The following is a 15,712-nucleotide window of genomic DNA, read 5'->3' on the forward strand; positions in this document are numbered from 1 at the left end:
CAGAGCCTGGCAACATAAATTCCAGTTACACTTTAAAGTAATTTTCAATTTCGCGGCAACACTAATCCATTTTATAGGATGTGTTTACCACCGAAAGAAATCTCGTTGCTATCTTTGACGGCATTAATCGAAGATAAGAAAAAGAAGAAGGAAGAAGACAACAAGAACCGAGTTCGAATGACCTAGGAAGACTGTATATTTTTCAATATTTTTTAAATATTATTTTAGCTGAGATTTCTTTATAGTTTGTTATTGAAACATTAACATATCCTCATTTTATTGTCCTAACAAACTAATATGGGTGTGTTGCCAGTAAAATAGTTTAGATTGATTGAGCCCCTGGTGTGTAACCACAGTATTTCAAGTCACGACCTCCCTTCCCTTATTACGAAATCCTGGCTAAACGAACCAACATATGTTGCCAGTAAAATAGTTCAGAATTATCAAATCCCTGTTGTGATAACCAGAGTATTTCATGTCACGGACCCCTGGCTACGTGCCTGCTACAATGATTGACCGACAGAGTCTGATCGGGATTCGTGGGCGGGATAGACGATATTCAATGAACAATTTATCTTACTCCCGTCGCGTCTTCTCTGGTAGCTTAATGGAGATTTAAAAAATCTTCATACGGATCTTCTTTGTGGCAGCAAAATGTGGTTGTAATAGGATGAATTAGACCATTGTAACTATGAAGAAACAAGTCCAGAAGCAGACATACCTGCACATGCAGTAAATTAATTTTTAATACTTCGATTTACCAAAATTCCTTTATATCCTATATTTACCTTGTCCGTCCATTCGTCCGGGAGGGAAGATATATGTGTCCGCCTGTCCAAGGAACACAAGTCTCAAGAAATTCACCATCACTATCAATTTTGACCAGGAGGTAGAGAGTGAAAAGTTAGGAATTGAGTTCGTTCATGGAAGTGATCTGTGCACCGGAAGTGGTAGAAATAAACCATTTCCGGTTTTAACGCTGATTACTATAGAGCAATAATGATGAGAGACAACAGAGAAGCTGTTTCCTGCAATCGATTAACCGTCCAAAGGATACATTTCATATCCATCCTTAACTTTCTATACTAAAACCGGAAGTGATAGAAATCCATTACAACTTCCGGTTTCAATATAGAGCAAAAACGATAAGAGATAGCGAGAAGCATCTTCCAAGAATTGATTTAGCGTTCTAAGGAGAGATGCTATCTTCTCCCCTAACCTTCTATACAATCCGGAAGTGATAGAAATCAACCACTTCCGGTTTTAACGTTATCACTATCACTATAGAGTATAAACGGTAATAGATAGTGAGGAATGATTTTCTGCAATCAATGCAGTGTCCCAAGAATATATTTTATCCTCATTGTAACCTCTCTACTAAAACCGGAAGTGATAGAAATAGACTATCACTTCTGGTTTCAATAGTAATTGAGAAAATATCACCTCATAGAAACTAAACATGTGACACTGCTATTTGTCTTATCAGTAAAAATAAATAAATAAATAAAGAAAGAAAGAAAAGAAAAACAGAAATACAGTAAAGAATCGTTTCCCTACCTGACACGGAATCAGAACGAAACTTCCATTCATTTAAATGGGTGGAAAATGGTAACATTTTCTATGTAAGTAAACCAACTGAACAAATCAAAGAATGAATTTCAACTCCAGTAAAATGTATTACTGTGCAAGCAGGCACAGTGATACATTTTACTGGAGTTGAAATTCATTCTTGTCCATAGACGTACGCTAGAGGGGCTTATGAGAATCGAAATCCTCCCAGAAATATTTTAGAACTTTCTTTGAAAGAAAGAATTAACCCATTAGTGCACAGCGTCCGATAAATCGGACGCGTGCTTTTATTCACTTTTCAAAGAAACTGTATGTTTTCAGCCCTTTAATTCTTTTTAGCTCGTGATTCTAGGAAGAATAGATAGTAGAATCACGAACTACAAAGAATTAAAGGGCTGAAAACATACAGTTTCTTCGAAAAATGAATACAAGCACGCGTCCGATTTATCGGACGCTGTGCACTAATGGGTTAATATTTTAGAGCAACAAATCATGTCATATTTTCCTGTTAACAACAAGTTAATTGTTCATCATTACAATTTCCAACAAAATATACTCTTTGTACTCAAATATGTCTTTTTGTATCCAATCCAAAAACTGCAGGTATCTTAGTATTGTATATGTTCAAATTTACTTATTTTTGGAATCAGACACTACCTACGTAGGAGGGGTTCTATATTTCTAGACTGAAAAACAGGGACAAGCGGATAAAATTTTATACAGTATTTATAGGTATGCAATTGCTTCTTGTTGAAATGTCGGAATTAATTAATAGGTCAATACTTACCAAAAGTCAGTGACAGAGCAGATTATTGCTATCAATTAAGTATCGATTACTAATAAAGGTAGATTAAAAATAATATCACACAAGTGATATGTTTAATGTTTTGGAGTGAAACTGGGACACTTGGAGTCCCAATTCCTTAGGAAGATCATATAAATTCGGGATTGTCCTGGCTAAACCAGGACGTCTGAAAGCAATACCTATATAGAATTTTTGACCTTTTATAAAGTTCCTTTAATGTTCTGAACTTATACCAACACACAACGCTATTGAAATTCAAATATATAATACTTTTTTTTTTTTTTTTTTTTTTGCGGAGATCTGTCAACACGCTGATTATACTTTAATGTTAATAAATTTGTCAGATATTCCAGACAAGACAGTGAATTGAAATTGTGTTTTGAGAAAAGCTATCTTCATTGGCGCTACAAGTGAAATCAATATGCTATTGTTACAGGTAAAATATGAAAGCATTTGTTCCAGAACAATATTACGGAAGACCAATTTTCATACCGTTTCTAGGTTATTTCAAAATTGAAAGAGAGGTTTGTAAAAAACAAGCACATCCTTATAAATTCTGGGGAAATTAATTTTGAACTATTTATATAAGGTTATTTCTTCCACCGAAATTAGAAAGTGTATACAGTTTGATGAAGATAATTTACTTTATCCGATAAAAAATACTTTCTGAATTTAAACTGTGGTTGTCATAGTAGAACGATACTATTCGAAGAGAAAGACATCAAACAGTATTGACGCATTGTTGCAGTGCAATCAAACGTTTTGGAAATGTTGCAAATACTGGCTACTTTAACCGTGTCGACTGCTCCAGCTGAAGGACACTTTATTACTGAAAAGCATAAAAAATTACTTGCGGAATACAAAGGGTTAATATCGACTCATTAGCCTTACTCTTCTAACTATTCTTCGGGCAATGTTTGTAAATCCTTAAGAAGTAGTTTCACAACTTGCCAAAAGTGGACAGCGTGATTTATTCATCTTGTAAATTAAGACAAGAGAAATATTGCAAAAGCAATATAACTTTTGCCCCCTTTTTTCAAAAAAGAAAACGCAGAGAAAAACTCTTTAACCCCTTACCGCATGCCGTGAAATATAGCACATACCCTTTTTTCACTTTAGCTTTTTTGTGGTTTATCAAAGGCACCAAATGACTTTTATCTGCTGTGCGAGATATTGACGTGTATGAATAAGATATTTTGGTGTCATCTGGCATGTTCTTTGTGAGTTGTAAGTGTGTCATATATGGCATTTACTTATTTCTCGTTGGAATTAAATGAAAAATCTAAAATTCAAGTTTTAATTCATTTTTCCAGTTCCCATATGAGGATTTCCAATACTGATTATTTTTTCGCTAAAAGCAAAAAAAAAAAAAAAAAAAAAAAAAAAAAAAAAAAAAAAAAATGCAGAAAGGGGTTAATATATAAGTTTTAAACGTTACATTTTTGTATTTAAGAATTATATTATTGTTAGATGCGTGAGAAAAGTAAGCAAAGTAAGCAGCATATTTTAAGTATGTAGAAAATCTGTATAAAACATACTATTTAATTTTGTCTCAGACTGTGCATAGGCCTATCCAGCAATATGTTGTTATTTAGACACAACAGAACTGGTAAATGTAATATATTCTATTGCAAATTTACACTCATGCAGAGCAGTAACTTAGATTCTTTTCTGGGGGGAGGGAAGCATTAATACTCGTATTTGGGCCCCCTTGAAAAAGTTTTTTCTAATTCTTGGGCTCCCTCTTTCTATCTTTCTCTTACTCTTTATGGGCCCTCCCGCACGACAAAGTCTACGGGGCCGTTAGTTACGCCTCTGGGCCGTTAGTTACTCTTTTATTTATTTGTTACGTTTAGCGTCCTTTTTTACCACTAAAGCTACACAACATGTGAACCTACACTTTAAAGTGGAATCCGAACCAATATAATGCGCTCTCGCTGAGAAATCCATTTTAGGGCTATGTGCACGAAAGACGCACGCATTAGCCCCTTTTCTTTTCTTTAAAGTCGCTCCAACCGGGGCATTTGCCTCCATGGCCTTCTAAGTAATATTAGTTTTTCTATTTAATCCAATATGATAAGACAGAGAGATGAATACAGAAACCTCGAGAAGAGTTAAAAAAAAAAAAAAAGTCTATGCTCTTCATAGACTCGAACTTTATTCCCTTCTCCCCGATGGATTTTGCCTCACGATCGTCAATTGAATGTCTCACCTTCCTCCTTAAAAAAAACAAAAAAAAAAAAAAAAACTACATTTTAAATTATCATTGCCTTTTCTGTTATTTTCTGACGATTTAAATATTGGAAATGAAAAGTACCATTTATAACTAACTTTTCTTTCTTTTTCTTACTTTTTTAAGAGTTTAATATGCGTATAATAATAATATCAAAAGTTAAGAAAGTTGGGGAATAGATCTACTATCCACAATTAAAAAAAAAAAGTGTGTTTCTCGCTAACAAAATTAATATATCACTTTTATTTTCTACTACGTGCTTAGGTTTCGTAGCTAATAACAATAACAATAAAGTCTTCCGTTGCTACAAAAACTTAAAATGCTAGCAGGTTAAAATCATGGTCCTGTGTTAATGAGGCAATTTATTTATATACATATTTTTAGCTGTTCTTATTTTCTGTTCCTATGATATGAATGAATCTAACCTTATTATTATTATTATTATTTTAAGTATTGTCTTGAGTTAGTTATTTTGTGTCCAGTTAATTAAGAGCGAAGATTCTTTAAAGACCTTCATTAAGGTCCACCTCCATTCACGGCAAATGTAATTTCCTTCGGTATCTCTATTACCTAACCCTGTCTTTGTTGAGGTCTATTATCCCCTCTTAATATCAGTGTTTACAACTCCTTTCATCAGTAACCAAAGAAATTGGAGTTTACTCACTTTATTTCCCATTTAAAATTAACAAGAAAGTGTTTTGTAGAGAGTAAGAAGCATGGAGGTTTTGAAGACACATAACTTATTTATTATGTTGAAGATTGTAGTGGCACAATAACAATAACAATAAAGTCAGGATGGGTTCGATTCCAGACACATTTTTTTTTTCGGTATGGCCCACTATCACTGGAAATTGAGAATTTAGAAAATGATTAGAGAGAGCGAATTCAGAACTTAAAAGCCAGAAAGAATGTAATTTAGCCGATATGTGCTGACCACACATGGCTCAACTGAACCCCGCTTTGCTGCCCATAACCTCTAGTGTGAAACTTCCAGTATAGTTTTCTAGAGTTCAATGTCCGCTGTTATCACTGTAATTGCGATATAATGAGAAGACCTATTGCTTAACATGGAATGGATTCAAACGGCATTAGCTTCTACAGAATAAAGAAAAATTAAAGCTTAATTAGTTCTTTATTATGCTATTATTATATACTTTCTATTCTTTATTATCTGATGAAATTGTCAACGAATACAAGCCCATTTTGTTTACCAGGTTTAACAACTATCATACAGAGGGGTGGTGATACCTGAAATTCTTATGCTTTACTAATATATATGGGGAAAAAATGGAAGTCACTTAATAATAGATCTGGTAAATAAAGTGGATGTTGCATGATTTCGTACTCCAAATCAGTCAATTTTCGCACTGTGAGAAGCTCCATTGTATCCAGGTGCATTGTCTTGATAAAACAACATTCCCTTTAACAAATTTTCCCGACGTTTTTAGACCAACTAGTGCCTTCCTTCGTCCAACAGTAAAGTGAAATATATTTCTGTATAATGACCCTCTATTTCAGCTAATGAATAAACACAATGCCATCTTCGTACCGAAATACATATGTCATAGCCTTGGTTGGTGATTTTTGCCTTTGAAATTGCTCCATTCTTTTAATTGCTCTTTAGCTCAGGGTCCTACAAAAATAACTAGGTCTTGTCCGTTGAGTAGTCTCTGTAAAAAGCCATTTTCATCCTTTCAAAATGTCACAGAATGGTTGTGGAATTTGTCACACATTTACGTTTCTAGCCCTCATTGAAGCATTCGGGAAACTATTTGGTCGAAACCTGCTTCATGTCAAGTGTGTCTCTGAGGATGTAATCCACACATGTTCGTGTTATTTTGAGTTTCTACTAGCTATTTTCAAGTACCGTGTTATGCACAATGTCCACAATTTCAAAAGAAGTCACATCCACCCACAGGCCGACTTGAACATTCATTATTCTCGGTGTTGAAATGTCCTGTCTTATATAGATACTTACTGTTATTATTCTATCAAAAAATTCCTTCACAAGCTGTTCTTGTACGAAGTGAAATTCCTTCAAAATACAACAGTCCTTTTGCGTGAAATCTGTATTGGCTCACACCTTGTTTACCTCAAACCTGAGAAAAAAGGATACCAAGAGCATTAAATCCTTCAAATTTGACACTTAATTTACTTAAACATAACAACACTAATGAAATTATTTTCAAATATATCCAGGAAATTAATGTACAATAAATATCAGCACCCTCGTAATTCGTTCCGTTTGTACTACCAATATATAAAAGCTTCAGTTTCATTTATTGTATTGACATTCAATGGATCACCTTAAGAATAGATCATCACATTCAAAATTTTCAATGATTTCGGGAGCTTCAGATGAGGTTGGCACACTCTGTTTACTTCAGCGGCGACCTCGTCTTTTATCTTCCGCTGCCTTTGGATAACTGAAAACTAATTATAACTCCATTCTTCTGTTTACCATCAATTTAACACTAAAAATTTTTCAACTGTATTACTTCGAATTATCCAAACAGGAGGTTTAAAAGCTTGATTTACCCACGTTTTTGTTACACATATTTTCAATACTGTTTTCAAAAGCGATAGACTTGTTCGAATTATCCAAGTTTAAATTAATAAAGGCCAGCTATATTTTTAAGTTTTAGAACAATTATTGTAAAGATAACAAGTTATATATCTTTTTCAAAAAGCAAGCTTTATAGTTTTCAGGAATACCTTTAATATAGAAACAATTTGAGCAAATTATTTCCTAGGAATTATTGAAAAAACACAAAGAAAATCCTCTGCTGAGAAAAACAAGGTATTTTAAAGTCCGAACGCAAAGAGTTAAATAATGTTATGTTGCAGTTCTTACTAAAAAATTTAAGAAACAAGCGTTTTCTGAAAATGTACATAAGGAAACTCATCTCAAGAGTTAACTATCCATTGTGAATTTCACTTCAAGAGAAATCACTCATACTGTATTCTAGAGTTGTTAATAAAATGCTTACTTATGAGATGTAAATAAAATCACAAGAGTTATTTTTGAGAAAACTATCCATGAACTTACCCTCAAGAACAGCATCTCTTCTCTATTCTTCCAAGAAAAAATACACCCTATTGTAAGATTGTTAATCGAATGTTGATTTCTTAAATACTCGTATAAACAAAATAGCTACAACCTTTCTGAGAAAATTTTGATTTTCACCCTTCAGTAAACTTGTCTTATTTTTTGGGTAGGAAAAAGTTCAAAACTTCTCTGAAGAATCTAATAAAAATCTTAAGCTTAAAAGAAATTGGTAAGGTACGTTGAAAGGTATCGTTGTTATTTGTTAAAATGAAAGAAAATTTTATATACTATATATTTTTTTTTGCACAATTTTACATATTATTTATTTAGTCGTCCATCTTATAAATTGGTATCCAACAATATACCAATCAAACGAATTTTCGCGGATCACAAGAGTTTCAGATATCATCTGATCTTATTGGCCGATACAGATAAGACATCAAGAGTCATGACCTACATATAGCGGAAAGTAAAGGCCAACTGCTGTCTGCCCTCGTAGCCAAGCGTACTAGCGCAACATGTTAATGAAAATCGTTTTTGGCGTGTGTTCAAACCCTGCCCAAGGCTTTTTCTAAATTTTCATAACACTTTTTTCATTAAAATATGATTGAAAATAATACTCAAAAATGTAATTTACCGATTATTTTTTAAATTTTCATAATACTTTTTTCAATAAAATAAGCTTGCAGTTTTACTATACGGATCCATAGTAAAAGTATTATTATTATTATTATTATTATTATTATTATTATTATTATTAATAATAATAATAATAATAATAATAATAATAATAATAATAATAATAATAATAATAATAATAATAATAATAATAGAAACGGGTTAGAAGTTCGCAGGGGTTGGTTAGGTTCTGTTCTCTTGCCCAAATTTTTCTGTACATTTTACATGACCAACTTCAAACACCAGGCTAGGATAGCGCGCGAATACTGAAACTCTTCGGATCGGCGTAAATGCCAACCAAACACTCGTTAACGTTTATAGTTCGAACAGTGTAGTATTTTATAAGCCTTACCGCCAACCTAACAAAAGCATACTACAAAAGTAACCAAGAAAGTTCCGTCGCTTTTTGTGGAAGTCTGTGTTCCATTGGCCCTCACACCGTGAGTTGAAAGCGAATTAGATAAGGCGAAGGTCAGTTGTTGATGTGGGTATATCCAACATACTACCTGGTTGTGGCAGTTCAGTTACACCGTGAACTTTTCTAAGGACAGAGTGAAAATGGGACCTCTACAGAGCGTCGTCATAAGAGCGTGTACGCTGTACAAGTTCAAACTGGGGTCAAATACTACTGCAGCAGGTCGGAAGATATGCTAGGCCTTTGGTGAGGGTGTCGTGACTACGAGGACAGTGTAGCAGTGGCTTAGCAAGTTTAAGGACGGTGACGAAACTCTCGAAGACGCACCACATGCCGGAAGACCAACACATGTACAAAATGAAGATCTTCATGCAGCAATTAAGGCGAACAGTGGCCAGACGTGAGGAACTGGGACAATTCAGTGTGAGTGGAGAAACCACTCGGCAGCACCTCCATCAACTTGGGAAGCACTACAAGTTGAATCGATGGGTCCCACATGATTTCCCTCCGGGAATAAAGGCAAAGCGAGCAGACACCTGTGTTTCTTTGCTATATCGTCTGGGGAAGGAGCCATTTCTTGACAGGGTGTTGACATGTGATTACGAAGCTCCATGGCGCCATCATCATTGATTAGCATCCCATGAACCGGTTCCAAAACAGTCGAAACCAGCACTGCCCCAGAAGAAGATCCTTCTATGTGTTTGCTGCAACTGCTCGCGCCATCGTGCATCGGGAACTGCTACCATCTGATTAGAGCATCAATGCAACTGTATACTGTCAGCTATTGAGTTGTAAGTGTAGATGAGGTATGTTCTAGTAATACTGACTACTCTTGTCTTGTCAAGATCCAGAACTTACGTTTAAATCTTTCTCTAAAGTTCAGCTCTTACCCTGAGGTTCACTAACACCTCTGCTTGTTCTAAAGGTCTTCAATACGCTTCCACATCACTTTTGATTTTTTGTAAATAACTAAATAGCATCAAATAATAATTTTACACACTAAGCAATATAATTTTACAAAATGTTACAATTTTGGTACAAATGAAATGTTCCATTGACATCTGGTGGGGAACTCATCTCAGTAACTCAACACACGGATGGACTATGGTCAAGAGTCCAACATTACAAATTCAGTACACATCCAGTAAGTAGGCTGGGATACGCAGACAATCAGGATTCAATGCGTTGGTAAACAAGGTGATATGAAAGTGTAACATGGAGAATACAATTAGGAGTGGTTTGAGTTTTTTTTTTTTTAACTAACTCAATCTAGGATATTCTGCAAAACAAACAGTAAATAGACATTTCCAATGCATTTGAGTCAGGAATAGCGAATAAACTCATAATTCGCTGTTGTTTCGTCAAGTTTCGTTTCTTTGACACAGCATTATAAAGTGAGCTCCGTTGGCACTGGCCAGCATTGTGTTCGAATGAATCCCTCAGAAACACCGTGGGAGCAGGCCTTCGGAATAATGTCCGTGCCATTGTAGATGATTTAGATGTTTACCATATCACTACTGTTCGGCAGCTCCATGCAATCAGTAAGGTGAAAAAGTTTGATCTAATGGTTGCCACATCAGTTGATACTGGCTTAAAAGAGTCACTGTCTTGAGGTGTGCAGTTGTCTGAATGTAAAGATAACCTGGAAAATTTCCTGCTCAGAGTTGTTACTTTAGGTGTAAAATTGACCTCTTACGATAATCTAAACAATCAGGATAATGGTTGGATCGTAATCAACATTTAGAATGGTTTCTTAAACTACCGCTTTCCCCACATAAGGTATTCCTGCTATGGGGTCCATGGTAGGAGTGATCCTTCATATCTTTTTCAGGCAGGTGACCTTCAATGCAGATCTTCATAGAGCTAAACTGTATGAAATGCATCGCAAAGTAAGCATCCAGCAATTGTCACGAGACCTTGTTGGTGTCTTATATTGCACGATATTGCTGTCCCGCAAAGGACGATGAGAATTCTCCATGAGTTGCATTATAAAATTCTTCCTCACCCACCTTAGCGTACGCGCCCTTGGCCCGGGTTCGATTCCCGGCGGGAGCTCATGTGGTTCGGATTCCACGTTAATCAGTAGGTCCACGTCTCACATAGCCTCGCTGCTGAAAGGGACGCTAAACTGAAATTCAACTCAACTCAACTCTTCCTCACCCACCGTATTCTCATGATGTCTCTCCCACTACCATATCTTCTGGCACCGCGAGCATTTAGTGGGAGGGAAGATTTTTTTCCCTGGTGCTTGAGCAGTGCAATGTGTGGTTGAGAACTTCTTCGCATCATAAATAGCAGACTTCTTTCGCCATGGAATCTAGTCATTGACTGAGCGATAGCGAAAGTATGTGTGGTTGAAGATGACGACTATTTTGATTAACCAGGTATTGCGATTTCATTTTTTTTCAGCCTTTGGAAATGGTGCTCCTGCGGCAAACATATCATTCGCATCAACCTAATATTTGTTTTCAAGTTCTTTCATGTAATGGTGAAATTTGAGAGTCCGATGGTTATGACGTCATAAATTGTATATCATGTTTTTCCGGCAAAGTAAGGAAAGACCTACAAGATAGTTATTAGATCAATTAATACAATTTTGTAATCATTGCTTAGATCACTTTCTAAACTTTTTAAACTCCCTTGTTCTATATAGAATTGTTTACTAAAATTCAATAGACTGATGGTAAAACACATTAGGGACCCTCAGTAAAAGGATAACATTATTGTAGTTTATTCTCGTGAACCGAAAGATACATTAAAATAAAACTGGAATCAACTAGTTACATGCACACAAATAAATAAACATTATCTTAAAAAAAAAAAAAAAAACAATCAATTCTGGGTTATTATTGGCAACGAACGACTAACTTTTTTTTGTCCCATTAAAATTACTCTCTTTTGATTTTCTCCAAAAAACAAGCATAAAAATTTAACTTCAAGCATGTAATCTTGTTCAGTTGGATGTCATCTATCGACTGATGTATTTATTATCTTTGAGTATTGTAGTAATCTGGTATCTTTGGGTATTATAGGTATTATAATATTATAGTTTCATCTTTAGTAACAACAATATTATAACTATGCAATAATTTTAAGAAATAATTATAATTTTCGGATATATATATATATATATACAGTAGGCTGGTTATTTAAAGTCCCACTTTCAAAATGCTGTAAAAAAAACTCAAAATGACTTCAAATTTGAACTGAATATACTTGAAGAAGGGCAAAACACTATGACATAAGAACAAAAAAGTTCCAAACCGTATCAATAGATGGCGCAGTCAGCAGTCTATGCAGTTTTTGACCTAAGGATAGTTAAAAACTGAATCATTATGTGCTTTTTATGCAGTTTTTAGCCTAAGGATAATTAAAAACTTATTCTCCGCATCCAACGTGGTATTATCTTCCCGCTGTGGATGGGCTTTCCACTAAAAATGTCACAACTGTTGAATCATTTTTCCGTCACAAAACCAAACCGAAAGAATCATGCACATCGAACAGTACAATGGTTTAATGTGCAACGCATACCAAACCTGTCGTATTTCGATTCAAAATGTTACTTGTAGCCGAATCCACTCTCGTTATGCCGCTTATAGCCCTGTCTATTGATACACTTTGTAACTTTTAGGATATGTATGTATAGGCGCGGATCCAAGTGGGCTATAGGGGCTATAGCCCCCACCTTGGTGCTCAGGTTTACACTGGATAAAATGGGCTTCAATCCTCCTTTACACTGGATAAAGCTGCAAACTATGGTTTAGCCCCTCTCTTAATCAATCCTGGATCCGCCACTGTATATATAATCACCCTATATATTGTAAAGATCCCCACATCACGACAAAGGCACATGTTAATACAACACATGTTATTGATTACAAACAATGAAGCAGACGAGAAGTCAACACGGAAGACACCGGAGGAAGTCGAAAGGTGACAGACCTCACGAAAGGACCCGAAGAGGATAAATAAAAGCGCAATCATGAAGGGACGTGGCATCAGTCGACCAACTGATCGCAACCTATCCTAAACCCTGGAGTCTGCTATGAAGCTAAGGGGTTATCCTAACCACAACTAAACCCTGGAGGCTGCTATGAAGCTAAGGGAATCACCTGAAACAGCAACATACTTCGTGAAGGCCGCTATGAGTTAAGGTTTCTTAGAACCGAATCCTTGAGAACCCTGGAGGCTGCTATGAAGTTAAGGGGTTACCCGTACAGAACATTATAACCTTCAAACCTTGGTCATTATAGAGAAACTTTGTTATTAGAACCTTTGTATGTAGACACAAAAGAATTTTATAATAAAATTGTGTGAAGGGATAAATTTCGCCCGGACCATTATTTAGTCTCTACCTGTAAATCATTACAATATACATATAATCACAATACTTATAAATATAAAATTTTGGGATGTATCTCATTATATCGTGTAATGCCATCTTTCTAATATCATAATGAACAACTCGATGAGGGTATATTTCAGTATTAGTTTCAACTTAATAGGTGATGTAGTTATTGTATAGCGTCAATTTTTAGGTTTACATAAAAGTTTTCTCTTAAACTGCTCATGGGGATTTATGCTCATATTTTATCGATCTTACGATCTTAATAGATTCATCGATTAGTATATATATATACAGTTGAGTATTTAGGGAGTGACTATCGGGCTCAAGCCCCCTGAAATAATTTCATTATTTTTTTTCGCATTATACACAACACAAATGCTTCTTACTGGTTTTCAAGCCCCCGATCACCCATTGCTTGGGTACTAGGGGTCTATTAGTGCGTATTGAGGTTCATTTTTCAAAAATATGGTAGTTTACGTTTTTCCTAATTCTAATCATTATCATCGTAATTATAAGTAAAAGTCTAAGCAAAATGCGTTTTTCCCACACTTCTAAAAGTATACAGAACAATGGTTGATAGCACTTAAAATGTTTATTCCGGTAAAAAACACATTTTGCTTACTTATTTTACGATTTTCAAACTAAAATTGTATATTTTACTAAAAGAATATTACATTAAAAGTGCATAATATGCACTCCTATTATTATCACTGATTCCATATTTTCCTGCCATTCCTGTTTACGACGAAATATCAAAGCATATGACCCCTGTATCAGGCCGGTAGCCAGCCCAAAAACGTAGGGAAGGCCCGGTAGAAGTTAGGGGGGGGGGGTTCCGATCCAACCATATTACAGTTCATTTGCAAGCCTACCGTGAAAATTTTAGGGGTGCCCGGTCGCCCTTGGATACGGGCCTGGCCTGTACGCAGGGTAGATATTTTGTCTAAGTATCGTTTTGTTCAAGATCAGTAGTACCAACTGCAATTCGTCTCTTGTGTGTCTTATGTTCTTAGGTATTTGAGTGATAAACTTGGTGTAGCTGCCAGTAATATTTCAATTTAGAAACGCCATCCACAGATCGTGACCACCGTCACTGCTACGTAAATTACATGAAGGAATTTGGAAACGAATATTTTTAGTGGGGACGACAAGGTTTTGTTTTGATTGGTGTGTGAAAAGTGTTTCTGCAAAGAAAAAATATGACTTTAATATAATCCAGCTTAAGGAAAGGGCAAAGAATAAATCAAAATTAAATCAACACTTGATTATAAGTAATGTAAATGAACAATCGAGTTTAAATGATATATCTCCAAAGACGTGTGTTTAGCACTAGTTAGTTTCCGATATACAGTTGTTAGATCGGAGTGCAATTTCGGACTTACTTACAACACTTCAAAACAAAAGAGTGCCAGATGAATCAGCATTGCCGAAAAACTATGTACTACAATGATTTGATGGTGTAATTTGTAATATTCGCGATACATTGAAGCACGGAAAAAATACGGATTTCTATAGACGAAGCGATGGATGCACCAGGACAGTGCGTCTGTAATGACGTAGTTGGTGCTATGAAGGCAGGCCAGGAAGCGGATAATTTCTTCTTAGTATACAAACACGATATGCTGTTCCATACATTGTTAAAACGACAGCTGAATTAAGAATTCTTTACCCTCAAAAGACGTGGATGTTTTTGTCTTCACCATGAACTAAGTGGTTGTAAAGGCTTCAATTAAGATTCAAAAATTTAGAGAATCGCTTCCAAATTTGCCTGCAACTCTTCAGCTAATTTTAAGTAGATAGGGTACCTAGTCGCAGGTACCGGTATATCATACGACACAGAACATTTCAGTGAACTGAAAACTGTTTTCGATTCCTTGGATGCAGAAGATACAACCAACATTGTTACAGTCCAGGGATGTTTTTTTTTTCTGAAAACAGTATTGAAGAAAAAATAAGTACACTCATGACCACTTCTCCGGAAAAAAAAAAAAAAAAACACTTGGAAGCTCGAAATAATTCCTTACAACATTCACTTTATCTGATAGAATAAATTTCAGTAGTATATTTTTCAGTTCATGGTATTGCTAAAACTACATTCAACAATCTCAATTAGATATTATTAAATAATCTTGATCACAAAACAATGTGTACAATTTCTAGAAAGGTTTCTGGTGAAGAAAGAAATTTTGAAGAGCAATTTACCGAAAACTGTGTTCCTTTTTATATGCCCCTGTGAGGTTATGCAGTGTGGAGAGAACATTTTTATTGTATAAATCATATTTCAGTGATGGACGCAGGTGTTTCACACAAGAAAATATCAGATTGACGTTTTTATATAATGTAACACCCTCGAATAAAGTGGAATTTCACCAGAACAAATATTTAATTTGATTTTCGTGTATTAGTTCTTGTTTATTTTTTTTTTAATTTATTGTGGGTAGCCAAGGGCGCCCATGTTGTGGTTTCCAAGGGGGACAAGTATAAGCGACGTTTCAAAAATAGTTTCAAATTTTGCTGTAACTAATGTAAAAATTCTATTGGATTTTCGATATTCTCAAGTACAATTTCCTCTAGAGGGGCAAGCACCCCACCTTGCCCCCCTGATGGGCGCCCTT

Source organism: Thermobia domestica, chromosome 2 (assembly GCF_964235325.1).
Source record: "Thermobia domestica chromosome 2, izTheDome1.hap1.1, whole genome shotgun sequence".
NCBI classification, from domain to species: domain Eukaryota; kingdom Metazoa; phylum Arthropoda; class Insecta; order Zygentoma; family Lepismatidae; genus Thermobia; species Thermobia domestica.